We start from the raw sequence: 291 nt of genomic DNA on the forward strand, positions 1-291 counted from the left end.
ACCACCCCTCTGGATTCTTTTGTGCATTCAATATTTGTCCCAATTTCTCATTTTCTGTTGAATATTTTGGATTTGGAGGCAACTTAAATTGAGAGATTCCAAGTTTTGTAGGTATCAATGCCATTGTTGTTTGCACTCTCCGAGCAACCTGTCGAGCTGTCCAGTCTGCCTTTCGATTTCCCTCGCAGACTTTAGAATTTCCTGATTGATGTGCTTTACAGTGCATGACTGCCACTTGTTCCGGCTTTTGCACTGCTTCTATCAGTTTAAGGATCACATTTTGATGTTTAA

This window comes from Acanthisitta chloris, unplaced genomic scaffold (assembly GCF_000695815.1).
Source record: "Acanthisitta chloris isolate BGI_N310 unplaced genomic scaffold, ASM69581v1 scaffold13668, whole genome shotgun sequence".
In the NCBI taxonomy this organism is placed as follows: Eukaryota; Metazoa; Chordata; class Aves; order Passeriformes; family Acanthisittidae; genus Acanthisitta; species Acanthisitta chloris.